This window comes from Pseudophryne corroboree, chromosome 6 (genome assembly GCF_028390025.1).
Source record: "Pseudophryne corroboree isolate aPseCor3 chromosome 6, aPseCor3.hap2, whole genome shotgun sequence".
NCBI lineage: Eukaryota > Metazoa > Chordata > Amphibia > Anura > Myobatrachidae > Pseudophryne > Pseudophryne corroboree.
In genome coordinates, this window is record NC_086449.1 from 686,799,405 (window position 1) to 686,816,750 (window position 17,346).

The window sequence follows — 17,346 nt, forward strand, 5'->3', positions numbered from 1 at the left end:
AGGATATAGCACTTAAAATTAATGTATTTTAGTAACAGTATGTATTATAGTTGTCAACTAGACTAAAAACATAACTTCACCTGTGTCATTATAGTTACATACAGAATAGTGTAAGATATATAATACAGGTTGAACTCGATGGACAACTTGTCTTTTTTCAACCTCATTAACTATGTTACTGTTACTATGCTCCTGTAAATATTGACAGGGACTATAAAACACAGCTCAGCTAACACAGCATAGTACAGCACAGCATACAGCAGCGTGCCTGTGCAGAGTGAAATAGCATCCTTATATAAAACCCAAAACCCGTAAAAATCCGACACCGGGAGGATGATGTTTTGCCTCGATGTGGAATCAGAACCTGGTGGGAGCCCAAGAGCCGCTGCTCGGGTAGGATCGGATCCCGGAAGTTCAGAGCGGTTCAGTTTCCAGGTAATCTTAACAGCTCATCACTAAATTAAAGTAAACTTGTATGTGCCTTTGTGTCTGTATCACGGTCCAACTGGGATAAATGGATGAGATGCTATCAGATAGTATTATCTGAGCCAGTAACAAGGATGCAGAGTCTAACATAGGGACACAGCAAGGAGGTTTGGATTTACTGCACCTGGTAGGTACACAGGATGTAGTTCCTTGCATTACTGATAGTGTAATAGTTTGTGGTAACAATGAAAATAGCAGCAAGCCTCGGTCAGGTATACATAAGGTATTCGTATAAGCCACTGGACAGATGCAAAGAGTAAAGTCAGCCACCATTGGAGTTAGTACACTAAAAGGTAATTGATGAAATATAAATATACTGCATAAAGAGGAGTCACAAACAAAGCCCAAGTCAATATGACAGAATATTACTATAGCCACAGGAAAATGAAGAAGGATAGGTAAGGAGTCGGGTCATGCACTGAAACATACTGTACAGAGGTGTCACAATAATACTGGCGCTATGAAGTGAGTCCAAGCACTGGCAACTTCCTGTAGCCAGGGTGGAGTTTAAATAGGCAGTCTGATTTGAACAGCCTGCTCCAGGAACAGCAGTGATGACATGACTGCAGGAATAAATCCCAGTAAATTCCGTGTTCCCCTATTACAGAGAATATAGTCCCTAAAATCAGAGTGATGCATGCTTCATTTGGGGAAAGGACTGCCTCGTGTGGAATTGGGAAGCATGATGATTGTGTTGAATATGGTGTTTCATGACACACTCAGTCCCAATGTAATACTCAGCTTCAATGTGTGTCTTACCACAGACCATTCACTATGACCCCTTCCATCAGGAAAAAATTATCTGGACTTCCTTCTAAATTTATGACTGCTGTCTAGGGTGGCCAATTCTGGGCCATTTTTTTCAATCCAGGGAATTGGGATTGAGAGATGATTAATCCCAGGATTGATTTTTTTTTTTCAAAGTGTCTCCTGTACTGCCCTGAAGAGACCAGACCAGATCAGATCACTCACCCTAATCTGAGAGGATGGGAGGGTGTGTCACTTGTTTCGAGGTGAGATGAAGGGCAGTGCAGGGCAATGGTGAGGTCCGGGGGGGCGGCTGGCTGCGCTGCATGACTTCTGACTTCACATCAATCTGCGCAATGCACACAGCTGTGGGCAGGGGGAGCGCTGGGCAGCATCTGAGCCTCCTGAGGAGGCTAAATGCTGCCTGGCATAGAAAGAGGTAAGGCAGTGGCCAATCCCGAAATCCCCAGGATTGGAAGATCTAATCCCAGGATTGAATCCCGGCCAATTTATAGACTGTGATCCCAGGATTCCGCCTATCCCAGGATTGGCCACCATACTGCTGTTATCTGTGTTGAACTAATTTATTGATGAAAAGGTGTTTCATTACGGTGACGGCAAGCATAAATTATGAGGGAAATCCACAATCAGAGCATTTTGTACCTGATGGAAGGGGTCAAGTTGGAGGGTCTGTTATCAGCAACCTACAGTAGTCATTGACCATAGAAATGGAAACGGTAGATGTGGTTACATTAATAGAGTGTTCTGATAACCACTTTCCCTGGTGATGAAGTGTCATTAAAGGCTAGTGATCACTAATCTAGTGAATAAAATATCCATGTGTTGAGGATTGGCATCCCATGTGAAAATGACATTGTAGAAAATACTGTAGGCAAGAGGACTGCACATGCAGGAAGAATACGGTGTGTAGGGCATTTATATATGACGTAAAATAGTATTTCATGTTCATGTTCTGAATTGTAAAACACAACTATATTGAAGTATAGCCTCATATGAATTTAATAGTGCAGTAAAGGCATAATTTGATATATGCATATTAAAGCACAGAGGAAAATGAGAAACCTCAATAAAAATGAACTTTTCAAGGTGAATTACTATGCCAAATAGGTTTTTATGGGTTATTCCTCCGTGTGCTGCTATGTCCAACATTGTGCATTTCTCTTCTGTCATATTTTCATGACGTAATTTATGACTACCTTTTACATGAACTATTAGATTACGGGATCATTTTAATCTAAATCTTTCATATAAAATTGAATTTTGTTATCAATGTTGAACAACTGGTGTTAGAATGGCGGCTGGTTTGGTTGCCTCTGTAGATAGTTGCTTAATATATTAACATGAATTATAAATAAAACATAAATATAATATGTCCTTCGGGGAGAGTTAAAAGTAAAGACTGTTAGATAGCTGGAGGCAAAGCTGATAAATAACAGGAAGCTTATCATTAACAGGAGATCTTATTTTAACCCCCAAAGCATTTTTCTACTTTGCAGACAAATTATACTATTATGACTTTTTATACAAATAAAAAAAGTCTGTTGTCAATTATACATTAAGGCCATTAATGTATACATTTGCTCTTTGACCTTTCTGATGTTCCAACCAGTATTAAAAACCACCATTATGCTTTAAAGATCATTTGACACTAGCCTGCAAAAGTCTTTGTCCAAAGCTTATGAGCTTTTCACCGGCCAGCAAAAACCTGGACAGCTTTTTGCTTTACAGTGTTTTCAGTTATATATTGGGAGGTACGGATAGTGTAATGGTTAGCATTACTGCCTCACAGCACTGAGGTGATGGCTTCGATTCCCACCATGACCATTACTGTGTGGAGTTAGTATATTCTCCCCGTACTTGTGTTGTGTTTCCTCCCACAATCCAAAAATATATGGTATGTTAATTAGAGATGAGCGGGTTCGGTTTCTCGGAAACCGAACCCCCCCGAACTTCAGCCTTTTTACACGGGTCCGAGGCTAACCCGAGCGCACCCGAACGTCATCATCCCGCTGTCGGATTCTCGCGAGGCTCGTATTCTATCGCGAGACTCGGATTCTATATAAGGAGCCGTGCGTCGCCGCCATTTTCACACGTGCATTGAGATTGATAGGGAGAGGACGTGGCTGGCGTCCTCTCCGTTTAGACTGTAGACTAGAGAGTAGAGAGTAGAGACACTTGGTTTACTAATTTTGGGGAGCATATTAGGACGGAGTACTACTTGCTGATAGTGTGACCAGTGACCACCAGTTTAATTAATCCGTTCTCTGCCTGAAAAAAAACGATACACAGTGTGACACAGTCACATACCATATCTGTGCTCAGCCTCAGTGTGTCCTCAGTGTGCTGCATCATCTATGTAATACTGTATATCTGACTGTGCTGAGTGCTCACTGCTCACACAGCTTAATTGTGGGGGAGACTGGGGAGCAGTTATAGCAGGAGTACAAATTTTAACAGTGCACACTTTTGCTGCCAGAGTGCCACTGCCAGTGCCAGTGTGACTGACCAGTGACCACTACTACTTGCTGATAGTGTGACCAGTGACCACCAGTTTAATTAATCCGTTCTCTGCCTGAAAAAAAACGATACACAGTATGACACAGTCACCTACCATATCTGTGCTCAGCCTTAGTGTGCCCTCAGTGTGCTGCATCTTCTATGTAATACTGTATATCTGACTGTGCTGAGTGCTCACTGCTCACACAGCTTAATTGTGTGGGAGACTGGGGAGCAGTTATAGCAGGAGTACATATTTTAACAGTGCACACTTTTGCTGCCAGAGTGCCACTGCCAGTGCCAGTGTGACTGACCAGTGACCACTGACCACCAGTATATTGTGATTGTCTGCCTGAAAAAGTTAAACACTCGTCGTGTGGTGTTTTTATTCTATAAACGCATTCTGCTGACAGTGTCCAGCAGGTCCGTCATTATATAATATATACCTGTCCGGCTGCAGTAGTGATATATATATATATTTTTTATATCATTATCATCCAGTCTATATTAGCAGCAGACGCAGTACGGTAGTCCACGGCTGTAGCTACCTCTGTGTCGGCAGTCGCTAGTCCATCCATAATTGTATACCACCTACCTGTGGTGTTTTTTTTTTTCTATCTTCTTGATACTACTAGTAGCTTACTTTAGGAGTCTGCAGTGCTGAGCTGACAGTGTCCAGCAGGTCCGTCATTATATAATATATACCTGTCCGGCTGCAGTAGTGATATATATATATATTTTTTATATCATTATCATCCAGTCTATATTAGCAGCAGACGCAGTACGGTAGTCCACGGCTATAGCTACCTCTGTGTCGGCAGTCGCTCGTCCATCCATAATTGTATACCACCTACCCGTGGTGTTTTTTTTTTTTTTTCTATCTTCTTGATACTAGTAGCTTACTTTAGGAGTCTGCAGTGCTGAGCTGACAGTGTCCAGCAGGTCCGTCATTATATAATATATACCTGTCCGGCTGCAGTAGTGATATATATATATATTTTATATCATTATCATCCAGTCTATATTAGCAGCAGACGCAGTACGGTAGTCCACGGCTGTAGCTACCTCTGTGTCGGCAGTCGCTCGTCAATCCATAAGTATACTAGTATCCATCCATCTCCATTGTTTACCTGAGGTGCCTTTTAGTTGTGCCTATTAAAATATGGAGAACAAAAATGTTGAGGTTCCAAAAATAGGGAAAGATCAAGATCGACTTCCACCTCGTGCTGAAGCTGCTGCCACTAGTCATGGCCGAGACGATGAAATGCCAGCAACGTCGTCTGCCAAGGCCGATGCCCAATGTCATAGTACAGAGCATGTCAAATCCAAAACACCAAATATCAGTAAAAAAAGGACTCAAAAATCTAAAATAAAATTGTCGGAGGAGAAGCGTAAACTTGCCAATATGCCATTTACCACACGGAGTGGCAAGGAACGGCTGAGGCCCTGGCCTATGTTCATGGCTAGTGGTTCAGCTTCACATGAGGATGGAAGCACTCAGCCTCTCGCTAGAAAAATGAAAAGACTCAAGCTGGCAAAAGCACAGCAAAGAACTGTGCGTTCTTCGAAATCACAAATCCACAAGGAGAGTCCAATTGTGTCGTTTGCGATGCCTGACCTTCCCAACACTGGACGTGAAGAGCATGCGCCTTCCCCCATTTGCACGCCCCCTGCAAGTGCTGGAAGGAGCACCCGCAGTCCAGTTCCTGATAGTCAGATTGAAGATGTCAGTGTTGAAGTACACCAGGATGAGGAGGATATGGGTGTTGCTGGCGCTGGGGAGGAAATTGACCAGGAGGATTCTGATGGTGAGGTGGTTTGTTTAAGTCAGGCACCCGGGGAGACACCTGTTGTCCGTGGGAGGAATAGGGCCATTGACATGCCTGGTGAAAATACCAAAAAAATCAGCTCTTCGGTGTGGAAGTATTTCAACAGAAATGCGGACAACATTTGTCAAGCGGTGTGTTGCCTTTGTCAAGCTGTAATAAGTAGGGGTAAGGACGTTAACCACCTCGGAACATCCTCCCTTATACGTCACCTGCAGCGCATACATCGTAAGTCAGTGACAAGTTCAAAAACTTTGGGCGACAGCGGAAGCAGTCCACTGACCAGTAAATCCCTTCCTCTTGTAACCAAGCTCACGCAAACCACCCCACCAACTCCCTCAGTGTCAATTTCCTCCTTCCCCAGGAATGCCAATAGTCCTGCAGGCCATGTCACTGCCACTGGCAATTCTGACGAGTCCTCTCCTGCCTGGGATTCCTCCGATGCATCCTTGCGTGTAACGCCTACTGCTGCTGGCGCTGCTGTTGTTGCTGCTGGGAGTCGATGGTCATCCCAGAGGGGAAGTCGTACTCATAAGCCCACTTTTACTACTTCCACCAAGCAATTGACTGTCCAACAGTCCTTTGCGAGGAAGATGAAATATCACAGCAGTCATCCTGCTGCAAAGCAGATAACTGAGGCCTTGGCATCCAGGGCGGTGAGAAACGTGGTTCCGGTATCCATCATTACTGCAGAGGCAACTAGAGACTTGTTGGAGGTACTGTGTCCCCGGTACCAAATATCATCTAGGTTCCATTTCTCTAGGCAGGCGATACAGAAAATGTACACAGACCTCAGAAAAAGACTCACCAGTGTCCTAAAAAATGCAGTTGTACCCAATGTCCACTTAACCACGGACATGTGGACAAGTGGAGCAGGGAAGGCTCAGGACTATATGACTGTGACAGCCCACTGGGTAGATGTATGGACTCCCGCCGCAAGAACAGCAGCGGCGGCACCAGTAGCAGCATCTCGCAAACGCCAACTCTTTCCTAGGCAGGCTACGCTTTGTATCACCGCTTTCCAGAATACGCACACAGCTAAAAACCTCTTACGGCAACTGAGGAAGATCATCGCAGAATGGCTTACCCCAATTGGACTCTCCTGTGGATTTGTGGCATCGGACAACGCCAGCAATATTGTGTGTGCATTAAATATGGGCAAATTCCAGCACGTCCCATGTTTTGCACATACCTTGAATTTGGTGGTGCAGAATTATTTAAAAAACGACAGGGGCGTGCAAGAGATGCTGTCGGTGGCCAGAAGAATTGCGGGACACTTTCGGCGTACAGGCACCACGTACAGAAGACTGGAGCACCACCAAAAACGCCTGAACCTGCCCTGCCATCATCTGAAGCAAGAAGTGGTAACGAGGTGGAATTCAACCCTCTATATGCTTCAGAGGTTGGAGGAGCAGCAAAAGGCCATTCAAGCCTATACAACTGAGCACGATATAGGAGGTGGAATGCACCTGTCTCAAGCGCAGTGGAGAATGATTTCAACGTTGTGCAAGGTTCTGCAACCTTTTGAACTTGCCACACGTGAAGTCAGTTCAGACACTGCCAGCCTGAGTCAGGTCATTCCCCTCATCAGGCTTTTGCAGAAGAAGCTGGAGACATTGAAGGAGGAGCTAACACAGAGCGATTCCGCTAGGCATGTGGGACTTGTGGATGGAGCCCTTAATTCGCTTAACAAGGATTCACTTGTGGTCAATCTGTTGAAATCAGAGCACTACATTTTGGCCACCGTGCTCGATCCTAGATTTAAAACCTACCTTGGATCTCTCTTTCCGGCAGACACAAGTCTGCTGGGGTTCAAAGAACTGCTGGTGACAAAATTGTCAAGTCAAGCGGAATGCGACCTGTCAACATCTCCTCCTTCACATTCTCCCGCAACTGGGGGTGCGAGGAAAAGGCTCAGAATTCCGAGCCCACCCGCTGGCGGTGATGCAGGGCAGTCTGGAGCGACTGCTGATGCTGACATCTGGTCCGGACTAAAGGACCTGACAACGATTACGGACATGTCGTCTACTGTCACTGCATATGATTCTCTCCCCATTGAAAGAATGGTGGAGGATTATATGAGTGACCGCATCCAAGTAGGCACGTCAGACAGTCCGTACTTATACTGGCAGGAAAAAGAGGCAATTTGGAGGCCCTTGCACAAACTGGCTTTATTCTACCTAAGTTGCCCTCCCACAAGTGTGTACTCCGAAAGAGTGTTTAGTGCCGCCGCTCACCTTGTCAGCAATCGGCGTACGAGGTTACATCCAGAAAATGTGGAGAAGATGATGTTCATTAAAATGAATTATAATCAATTCCTCCGTGGAGACATTGACCAGCAGCAATTGCCTCCACAAAGTAGTACACAGGGAGCTGAGATGGTGGATTCCAGTGGGGACGAATTGATAATCTGTGAGGAGGAGGATGTACACGGTGATATATCGGAGGATGATGATGAGGTAGACATCTTGCCTCTGTAGAGCCAGTTTGTGCAAGGAGAGATTAATTGCTTCTTTTTTGGTGGGGGTCCAAACCAACCCGTCATTTCAGTCACAGTCGTGTGGCAGACCCTGTCACTGAAATGATGGGTTGGTTAAAGTGTGCATGTCCTGTTTATACAACATAAGGGTGGGTGGGAGGGCCCAAGGACAATTCCATCTTGCACCTCTTTTTTCTTTAATTTTTCTTTGCGTCATGTGCTGTTTGGGGGGTGTTTTTTGGAAGGGCCATCCTGCGTGACACTGCAGTGCCACTCCTAGATGGGCCAGGTGTTTGTGTCGGCCACTAGGGTCACTTAGCTTACTCACACAGCTACCTTATTGCGCCTCTTTTTTTCTTTGCGTCATGTGCTGTTTGGGGAGTGTTTTTTGGAAGGGCCATCCTGCGTGACACTGCAGTGCCACTCCTAGATGGGCCAGGTGTTTGTCTCGGCCACTAGGGTCGCTTAGCTTACTCACACAGCTACCTCATTGCGCCTCTTTTTTTCTTTGCGTCATGTGCTGTTTGGGGAGTGTTTTTTGGAAGGGCCATCCTGCGTGACACTGCAGTGCCACTCCTAGATGGGCCAGGTGTTTGTGTCGGCCACTTGGGTCGCTTAGCTTAGCCATCCAGCGACCTCGGTGCAAATTTTAGGACTAAAAATAATATTGTGAGGTGTGAGGTGTTCAGAATAGACTGAAAATGAGTGAAAATTATGGTTATTGAGGTTAATAATACTTTGGGATCAAAATGACCCCCAAATTCTATGATTTAAGCTGTTTTTTAGGGTTTTTTGAAAAAAACACCCGAATCCAAAACACACCCGAATCCGACAAAAAAAATTCGGTGAGGTTTTGCCAAAACGCGTTCGAACCCAAAGCACGGCCGTGGAACCGAACCCAAAACCAAAACACAAAACCCGAAAAATTTCAAGTGCTCATCACTAATGTTAATTGGAAACCAAAAAAATGAACCCTAGCGTGAATGTTAATGGCCAGATATTCTCTGTAAAAGTGCTGCAAAATATGTGTGCGTTACATTTTAACTGGTAATAATATGTAAACACATTGGTCCTTTCACAAAGTTTGGACGCAGCCTGGTTGCCACATTACAGCTGGAATTATCCTCTGAATAGGGCGGGTGCTGGCCCGTGACCGTACTGTTACTAAAGGCAGTGCACTATGTGTGTGAACGGGTTCTTTCATACACATCGACATTTTTTGCTGCTGCTGTGCATGCACACAGCATTAAACACAACTCAAAGTCATTGCGAGTGAAAGGCACAGTCAGCCGGCATAGAAACAGACAACTTGTGTCCGGCTTTTTGCTGTCTGGTCAAAATCAGCATGTGTGAAACAGGCCTATTGGTTTACTTATATTGCTCTGTCTTAATGAATATAAACTTTAATTGCTCCCTAAAATCATTATCACAATTAGAAATGAGACTTTAGGACTTTACTTCAAACGTACTATACTTAATTTACCACATTATTTGTAAAAACAAGTGTATTTTCATTTTCAAGAGCTTTTTTACATTCTACAGTATGTTATTTAGAGCTGGTCATTAATAAACCTGGTATGAATGTTGATTAATATTAGTCAATAATATTTATGTATATAAAATTTATTTTTATTATTTAAGTATTTTCTATCTTATGGTTTAATATAATTTTCTTTATTTACAGTGTTAAAATCAATAATAATAACCATCATTTTTTTTTAATGAAGAATTGCTAAAACATTACAAATTCAATGGTCTAATGTAACATATATATTAGCTTGATACAAAGAAACAGGTACAAACATGACTAAAAAACATTCTGGACGACCCATGTGTACATCAAAAAAGGAAGATAAATAAATTACCATAATGAATAAGCAAAACCGAAGACTCCCAGAGGTGGCAATCAAAGAAGAACTCAAAGCAGAAAATTAGGCAAACTCCAGTATCAGTTGATACAGTTAAAAAGACGTCTGAGTAATGTAGGTCTAAATGTTCACATAGCTTATAGAAAACCATTGTTGAGGTCTGTAAATAAAGTAAAACATCTTTGATGGGCCAAAGAACACCGGTATTGTACACTAGAGCAGTGGAAAAAAGTATTTTGGACTGACAAATCCAAAGTCAGTATGTTCAAAGAATGTTCAGAGAATGTGTATTAAATTATAGTATAAGTCATACAATTAAACATGGTGGTCATATCATGATTTGAGGTTTGGTGGAGGAAAGGTTGGAGATTTAGTTCAAATAACATCAACTATGGATAAGAAACGATACCACAGTATCAGAAGCGGTTCATGGTGCAGGCAAGCAATGCCTGCGCCCGGGGCGTGCGGCCGCAGTCACCCCGAAGGCACGCGCCGCCTACCCATACCCAGCTCCCCGTTCTCTGGCTGCAGCAGACACTGTGGGCTGTGTGGGCATCCGCTGCAGTTGGCGCACCTGTCAGACGCTAGAGGTCATTATTGACCTCTAGTGTCTGTGCGGCACTGCTATGGGAGAGACGTCATGACGTCTCTTCCATAAAGAGGAGCCGTGGGCGACCAGACGGAGCAGCAGAAGCAGCGTTCAGCAAGCAGGTAAGTATTGGTTTTTTGTGTGTGTGTGTTTGTAAGCGGCTACTAAGGGGCACAACTACTGGGGGCACAGCGACAGTGGGCAAAACTACAGGGAGAACAACTAAAGGGGCAAATCTACTGAGGGCATATCTATAGGGGCACAATTACTGGGGGCATAGCTACAGGGGGTAAATCTACTGGGGGCATAGCTATAGGGGGCAAATCTACTGGGGGCAAATCAACTGGGAGCACAACTACTTGGGGCAAATCTACTGGGGGCACAGCTACAGGGGGCACAGCTACTTGGGGCACAACTACTGGGGGCATAACTGTGGCCATGTCCCTCCCCTATGAAGCCACACCCCTATTTTTTGCCGCACCTTCGGCGCACACTAACTGTTTTGCCACTGGGGGGGGGGGCACCAGTGGAAACTTTCGCACTGGGCACCACAAGGTGTAGAACCGGCCCTGCACAGTATTTTAGAACATCACGCTGTACAAAGTGGAACTCAAAATATTGGAAAGGGGTTGATCATGCAACAAGATAACGACCCTAAACACACATCTAACCTGTGTATCAATTATTTGCAAAGTGCAGAAAAGCAAAATGCTCTACAAGTTATGGCATTGCATCCTCAATCACCTAATCTCAATCCCATTGAGAAACTCCAGGATGAATAAAGAGTTGATGTAATGTATCCACGAAATACTAAAAATGTATGAGAATACCAGGTTCTGACCATTCGGCAATGCATTCACAAATACAGATTGTGGAGAAGTTAAAAGGGGTCCTACAGATGGTGCATTATATCGGGGCCAAGCTCCAAAAAAACTATGCTTTCTGGATTTTGGTAAATTAGACTACTGCCTCCTAGATAGTCATGCATATAAGCAGTTCTGCATGATTTTTAGATATATTAACAACGTTAAATGGACCCCTTGGTGTTTTAAAAGAACTCAACAGGTCCATTTAGTCCAGTGTTTTATTTTTAAATACTATGTTAGACCTAAGTGTTGATACTAATCCTAGTTTTCCACAGGAATTCTTGATTCTCCCAGCAACTGCAGATGAATCTCACATAAGAAACTTGTGTAAAAACGCAACCAATGACAGCACACTAGATACAATATCTGAATTACAGAACTTTTAGGTAAATGCTAGATGAAAAAAGAAATATGCCAAATTAAAATGTGACATTCTTCTATGGATTGCAACATTAACAATTGTGGCAATAACACCACTGAGCTGTGCTGCTACAAACAGTAATTAGACATAGAAAGTGAATAAATGAAGGGCCTATTCAGACCTGATTGCTGCTGTGCGTTTACGTACAGCGGAAGATCAGGTCTAAACCGCAGCAGGTATGGTGTGAGAAAAGCGATCGCAAGGTGACTGACAGGAAGAGGCCGTTTGTGGGTGGCAACTGACCGTTTTAGAGGAGTGTCCGGAAAAACACAGGATGGACCAGGCGTTTGGAGATAGTGTTTCTGACGTCAGTGCCGGCCACGATCATCGCACTGGAAGAGTAAGTCCTGGGCTGTGCAGAGAGTGCACAAACTTCTGTTTGTGCAGCTCGCCTGCACATGCGATTGCACCCCTGCACAGCGATTTTCACATCCCCCTGTAGGCGACGACTACCCGATCGCAGGGATGCAAAAAACACACCCTAGCGATCAGGTCTGAAATAGGCCTGAAATGTTATACCTAGAAGGTTATTTACTAACTGCTAGGTTCTAAATCCTGTATTTTCTGATTGTGTTTTTATCCGATATTTTATCCAATGATTTTATTATCAAAACATGGCTAGTAAAAGCATCGCCCTTTTAAATCGCAAGCACCGGGTTTTAGAACCCGTCACTTAGTTACCACCCCAGACTCATAAAGTGGGTTTAGGGTTGTAACAAGTACTAGGCCCATTGCACAAGCAGGGCCGCTATCAAGGGGGTACCATCATGACTTTTGTCCCAGGCCTAGACAGACAGACAGAGGGCCTGGATAGCAGGGGTGTACATGATGCTTAGACAGTGGGCAGCCATGGAGACATAGCAAGTGCCAGTAGCTTTCAAATGTGGCGCATGCTGCCAGCCAATTGGAAACCATAATCTGGCAGTCAATCAGCAGCTGTAGCTCCTTACTGGCTGCCGGACCGTCATTTCTGACTGGCTGGCGGCTGGCACCACATTTGAAATGCCACCGATGATGCCAGTTTCACTGCTCGTGCACTGGGTTCAGTGGCTCCCTACATCCATCTTCTGTGCTCTTGACACCCAACCTCATTACTCTCTACTCCCACCTTCCCTTCCTGCGCTCTACACTGACCGCCCCTAAGTGTTCCCTACACCCTTCCTCACTGTTCCCTACTCCCACCCTCCCTTACTGTTCTCTACACTGACCCTCCCTCACTGCACCCAACGCCCTGCCTCACTGCCACCTACACCCACTCTCACTACTCCCTACACCGATCCCACACCCACCATCAATGTGGATCAGTGTAGGGAGCAGTGACACTCTTCCTCACTGCTCCCTACACTGATCCATACTGTTCCCTACACCAATCATTACTGTTCCCTATACCATAACTTTTTGCTCCCTGCACCAACTGTCACTGCTCTATACAGCCTTCCTCACTGTTCCCAACACCCACTCTCCCTGCCTCCTACACAGATCCATACTGTTCCCTACACCAATCATTACTGCTCCCTAAATCCTTCATCTCCTCCCCAAAGCCACTGTTACTGCTCCCTACACCAATGTTTACTACTCCACACACTTACCATCATTCCCAACTACACTGATCCTTACAGCTTCCCACACTCACCTTCAATGCCCCCAGTCCCTACACTGATACTCACTGCTCCCAGTGCTCCGTGTCACTGCTCATTACACCAATACTCACTGCTACCTCCTTTATAATCTTCAGAACATGTGTCATTTTGGGCAAGCTATGACTCTCCAGCTGTTATGGAATTACAACAAGCCCTATCATACTGTACCTAGTATGCAGGGTATGTGAATAGATACAGAACTGTGTTGTTCCTTCCCACATGCAGATTTTTTTTTTTTTTTTGTGCCCATACGTCTAAAGCAGGTGTGTAACCAGGGGCAGATTGGGATTGTACACCAGCCCGGGAAATTTATGGAAGTAGCCCTCATGGGGGTGGAGTCTGTTGAGGGAGAGGGGTCTGTCAAGAGGTCCGGGCCACTAATCAGAGGTCCTGATTCTGAGATAGACACAGTTAGGGCCTCTTTTCATGCTAATGTTTACCTGCGACTTTATGCATATGATGCTACAATGCCCTTCCCTGATGTACATCCGTGCATCTGAATATACAAGGACTGATATGCCCACTTTCAGTTTCTACTGACACTGCTGTCATGCCGTTAATCTACTTCTGATTTTATTGATTTTTTTATTCTACAAACCCCCTTTTTTCACCTTATATGTTTCAAAGTACAGGAAGGGGGAGCACACACTACATACAGCACAGTACAGGGAGGGGGAGCACACACTACATACAGCACAATACAGGGAGGGGGAGGACACACTACTTACAGAACAGTATAGGGAGGAAGGGAGCACACACTACATACAGCACAGTACAGGGAGGGGGAGCACACACACAACATACAGCACAGTACAGGGAGGGAGCACACACTACATACAGCACAGTACAGGGAGGGGAAGCGCACACTACATACAGCATAGTACAGGGAGGGGGAGCGCACACTACACACAGCACAGTACAGGGAGGGAGCACTAGAGATGAGCGGGTTCGGTTCCTCGGAATCCGAACCCGCCCGAACTTCAGTTTTTTTTACACGGGTCCGAGCGACTCGGATCTTCCCGCCTTGCTCGGTTAACCCGAGCGCGCCCGAACGTCATCATCACGCTGTCGGATTCTCGCGAGGCTCGGATTCTATCGCGAGACTCGGATTCTATATAAGGAGCCGCGCGTCGCCGCCATTTTCACACGTGCATTGAGATTCATAGGGAGAGGATGTGGCTGGCGTCCTCTCCGTTTATAGAGATTCGAGAAAAGAGTGAGACAGAGAGAGACACAGTAGTAATTTTGGGGAGCATTAGGAGGAGTACTACTACTACTAGTACTTGCTGAAGTGATAGAGATAGTGTGACTGTATTATCTGACTTGTGGGGGAGACACTGACAGTGGGGAGCAGTTAGAGTCTGAGAGCAGGACTCAGGACTCAGGAGTACATATAACGTACAGTGCACACTTTTGCTGCCAGAGTGCCAGCCACACTGCCATTGTTTGTGACCACACTGACCACCAGTATAATATATATTGTGATTGTCTGCTTAGGACTCAGGAGTACTACTTGCAAGTTGCTGATAGTGTGACCAGTGACCTGACCACCAGTTTAATAATCACCACCAGTTTATGAGTTTAATATATATATATATATAATTGTATATAATATATATATAATATTGTATACCACCTAGCACCTACCCGTGTTTTTTTTTTTTTTTCTTTCTTCTTTATACATACTACTATAGTAGCTTACTGTAGCAGTCTGCGGTGCTGCTGAGCTGACAGTGTCCAGCAGGTCCGTCATCAGTCATTACATAATAAATATATATACCTGTCCGGCTGCAGTACTAGTGATATTATATATACATATATATTGATTTCATCTCATTATCATCCAGTCTATATTATCAGCAGACACAGTACGGTAGTCCACGGCTGTAGCTACCTCTGTGTCGGCACTCGGCAGTCCATCCATAATTGTATACCACCTACCCGTGGTTTTTTCTTTTTCTTTCTTCTTTATACATACTACTATAGTAGCTTACTGTAGCAGTCTGCGGTGCTGCTGAGCTGACAGTGTCCAGCAGGTCCGTCATCAGTCATTACATAATAAATATATAATATATACCTGTCCGGCTGCAGTACTAGTGATATTATATATACATATATATTGATTTCATCTCATTATCATCCAGTCTATATTATCAGCAGACACAGTACGTTAGTCCACGGCTGTAGCTACCTCTGTGTCGGCACTCGGCAGTCCATCCATAATTGTATACCACCTACCCGTGGTTGTTGTTTTTTTCTTTCTTCTTTATACATACTACTATAGTAGCTTACTGTAGCAGTCTGCGGTGCTGCTGAGCTGACAGTGTCCAGCAGGTCCGTCATCAGTCATTACATAATAAATATATATACCTGTCCGGCTGCAGTACTAGTGATATTATATATACATATATATTGATTTCATCTCATTATCATCCAGTCTATATTATCAGCAGACACAGTACGGTAGTCCACGGCTGTAGCTACCTCTGTGTCGGCACTCGGCAGTCCATTCATAATTGTATACCACCTACCCGTGGTTTTTTTTTTTTCTTTCTTCTTTATACATACTACTATAGTAGCTTACTGTAGCAGTCTGCGGTGCTGCTGAGCTGACAGTGTCCAGCAGGTCCGTCATCAGTCATTACATAATAAATATATATACCTGACCGGCTGCAGTACTAGTGATATTATATATACATATATATTGATTTCATCTCATTATCATCCAGTCTATATTATCAGCAGACACAGTACGTTAGTCCACGGCTGTAGCTACCTCTGTGTCGGCACTCGGCAGTCCATCCATAATTGTATACCACCTACCCGTGGTTTTTTTTTTTTCTTTCTTCTTTATACATACTACTATAGTAGCTTACTGTAGCAGTCTGCGGTGCTGCTGAGCTGACAGTGTCCAGCAGGTCCGTCATCAGTCATTACATAATAAATATATAATATATACCTGTCCGGCTGCAGTACTAGTGATATTATATATCCATATATATTGATTTCATCTCATTATCATCCAGTCTATATTATCAGCAGACACAGTACGTTAGTCCACGGCTGTAGCTACCTCTGTGTCGGCACTCGGCAGTCCATCCATAATTGTATACCACCTACCCGTGGTTGTTTTTTTTTTCTTTCTTCTTTATACATACTACTATAGTAGCTTACTGTAGCAGTCTGCGGTGCTGCTGAGCTGACAGTGTTCAGCAGGTCCGTCATCAGTCATTACATAATAAATATATATACCTGTCCGGCTGCAGTACTAGTGATATTATATATACATATATATTGATTTCATCTCATTATCATCCAGTCTATATTATCAGCAGACACAGTACGTTAGTCCACGGCTGTAGCTACCTCTGTGTCGGCACTCGGCAGTCCATCCATAATTGTATACCACCTACCCGTGGTTGTTTTTTTTTTCTTTCTTCTTTATACATACTACTATAGTAGCTTACTGTAGCAGTCTGCGCTGCTGCTGAGCTGACAGTGTCCAGCAGGTCCGTCATCAGTCATTACATAATAAATATATAATATATACCTGTCCGGCTGCAGTACTAGTGATATTATATATACATATATATTGATTTCATCTCATTATCATCCAGTCTATATTATCAGCAGACACAGTACGGTAGTCCACGGCTGTAGCTACCTCTGTGTCGGCACTCGGCAGTCCATCCATAATTGTATACCACCTACCCGTGGTTTTTTTTTTTCTTTCTTCTTTATACATACTACTATAGTAGCTTACTGTAGCAGTCTGCGGTGCTGCTGAGCTGACAGTGTCCAGCAGGTCCGTCATCAGTCATTACATAATAAATATATATACCTGTCCGGCTGCAGTACTAGTGATATTATATATACATATATATTGATTTCATCTCATTATCATCCA

At 44.1% G+C, this 17,346-nt stretch overlaps 1 protein-coding gene across 1 annotated transcript in view; it reads left to right on the top strand.

Moving 5' to 3' along the window:
- Positions 1–263: 263 nt before the first annotated feature.
- The window catches only part of LOC134933240 (uncharacterized), a 265,045-nt gene continuing 247,962 nt past the window's right edge, over positions 264–17,346 (top strand). The window contains exon 1 of the transcript XR_010179649.1: positions 264–435. The gene's annotated coding sequence lies outside the window, so the exon portion shown is untranslated. The remainder of the gene's footprint in view (positions 436–17,346) is intronic.